The sequence below is a fragment of the Condylura cristata genome, unplaced genomic scaffold (assembly GCF_000260355.1).
Source record: "Condylura cristata isolate star-nosed mole 26May11 unplaced genomic scaffold, ConCri1.0 scaffold00006, whole genome shotgun sequence".
In the NCBI taxonomy this organism is placed as follows: Eukaryota; Metazoa; Chordata; class Mammalia; order Eulipotyphla; family Talpidae; genus Condylura; species Condylura cristata.
The window spans coordinates 64,446,129-64,449,052 of record NW_004567107.1 but is presented as its reverse complement, the minus strand read 5'-3'; positions in this window follow the sequence as shown (position 1 = coordinate 64,449,052).

Sequence of the window (2,924 nt, the reverse complement as noted above, 5' to 3'; positions counted from 1 at the left end):
AAAATATTCACAGAGATAATAGAAGAGAACTTACCGAATATGAAGAAGGACATGAAAGTAGACATCCAAGAAGCAAGAAGAACACCAACCTACAATGAAGAGAGGTGAAAAACAGCAAGACACATAATAAAAATTCCAAGAATACAAGACAAAGAAAAGATAATGAGAATGATAAGAGGGAAGAAACAAATAACCTACAAAGGGAAACCGATCCAGATGACATCAGACTTCTCTGAAGAAACACTACAGGCAAATAAAGAGTGGAGGGATATAGTCAAGAAGCTCCAAAGTATTAAATGCCAATGAAGAATACTCTATCCTGCGAAGCTCTCCTTCTCCTATGAAGAAAGAATAAGGACATTTTCAGATAAACAGAAACTCCACAACTTTGTCATGACTAAACACCCACTCCAAAAAATACCACAAGAAGCCCTCAAACCAAATCCAACAGAAGAATGAACAAGAACGGTTCAAAACAAGGAATAAAAAACAAAAGGACTAAAATGGCAAGTGAGGGTGCCTGTATATCAATATTATCTCTAAAGGCAAATGGCTTAAACTCATCAATGAAAAGACAGAGTTGCAGGATGGATTAAAAAACAGAACCCAATGTTCTGCTGTCTGCAGGAAACACATCTAACTGCAAAAGATAAAAACAGATTGAAAATAAAAGGATGGAAAACAGTTCTACAAGCAAATGGACCAAAAAGAAGGCAGGAACAGCTATAAGTACATCAGATCAAATAGACTTCAAATTAAAAATGGTTAAGAGACAAAAAAAGCCACTACAATACAACAAGAAGGAATAACAATCATCAACATATATGCACCAAATGAAGGAGCACCAAAATATATCAGGAAATTACTGTCATCTATGAAAACATATATCAGAGAAAATACATACATAGTAGGAGACTTCAATACGCAACTCTCCACAATGGACAGATCAACAAGACAAAAAATAAGCAAAGACTCTAAAGCTCTGAACAAGGACCTGGACAACATGGGTCTGACAGACATCTATAGAATACTGCACCCCCAAAAATCTGATTACACATTTTTCTCAAATCCACATGGATCATTCTCTAGGATTGACCACATATTGGGTCACAAGATAAATATCAATAGATATACTAAGATTGAAATCATACCAACTATTTTCTAAGACTATGAAGGAATCAAGCTAGAAATAAACCATATGAGGAAGACAAGAAACCTACCTACCATGTGGAGACTGAAATCCACACTACTGGAGGACCATTGGATCAATGAGGAAATCAAAGAAGAAATCAAAAAATACCTGGAGAAAAACAAAAACGGTGACACAAATCTCCAAAACTTATGGAACACATAAGTTATAAGAGGAAAATATATAGCACTACAGGCTCCCATAAAGAATCAAGAAAATAACTCAAATAAGCAACTCAAAGAAACAACGTAATGTCCCACCTTAAAGAACTGGAAAAAGAACAACAAAATAACCCCAAAGCCAGTAGAAGACAGGAAATAATAAAAGTCAAATCAGAAATAAATGAAATGGATGTTAGAAAAACAGTCCAGAAAATCATTGAAACCAAAAGTTTGTTCTTCAAAAAAATAAACAAGATAGACAGGCCACTAGCCAGGCTCACAAAGAAAAAAAACAAGAGAAAGCACAAATAAACAGAATCATAAACGAAAGAGGAGAAATCACAACACAACAGATCCAGCAGAATCAAAATAATAATCAGAGAATACTATGAGCAACTATATGCAAACAAGTTCGACAATTTAACAGAAATGGACAAATTCCTACAACGCTACAACCACCCAAAGCTAGATAAAGAAGGAACAGAACAACTAAACAGACCAATTACAAGCAAGGAAATAGAAGTAGTAATAAAAACCCTCCCCAAAAATAAAAGCCCAGGACCACATGGATTTGCAAATTAATTTTACTGAACATTCAGAAAAGAACTAGTGCCTATTCTACACACACTCACCCAAAAAATTGAAAAAGAAAAAAAACTACCACATACTTTTTATGAAGCCAACATCACACTAATACCAAAACCTAACAAAGAAAACTTCAGACCATTCAGACTAATCTCCCTAATAAACACTGTTGCAGAAATCCTCAACCAAATCTTAGCCAACAGAATCCAACAATGCATTAAAAATAATACCCCATGACCAAGTGGGCTTTATCTCAGGAGCACAAGGATGGTTCAACATCAGAAAATCAATTAATGTAGTCCATCACATCAACCGACAGAAAAATAAAAACTACATATCAATAGATGCAGAGAAGGCATTTGACAAAGTTCAACCCCCATTTATGTTTAAGGCTCTCGAAATCCTCGGAATAGAAGGAACATACCTCAACACGATAAAAGTCATATATGACAAACCCATAGCCAGTATTATCCTCAATGGAGAAAAGCTGAAAACCTTTCCCTTGAGATCAGGAATAAGACAAGGGTGTTCACTATCGCCACTGCTCTTCAACATAACATTGGAAGTTCTAGCCAGAGAAATAAGACAGGATAAAGACATACTAGGAATACAAATAGGGAAAGAAGAGGTAAAACTGTCTTATTTGCAGAAGATATGTTAATCTACATGGAAAACCCTAAAAACTCCACAGAGAAACTAATCAAAATCATCAACCAGTTTAGCAAGGTAGCGGATATAAAATCAACACACAAAATCAGAGGCCTTCCTATACACAAACAACCAATCAGAAGAAACAGAAATTTTAAAAAAAATCCCCTTTTCAATTAAAACAAAAAGAATCAAATACCTGGGAGTCAACCGAACAAAAGAGGTAAAACACCTTTACAAAGACAATTACAAAACACTGTTAAAAGAAATACAAGAAGACACCATGAAATGGAAAGACATCCCCTGCTCATGGATCGGGAGAATTAACATCATCAAAATGG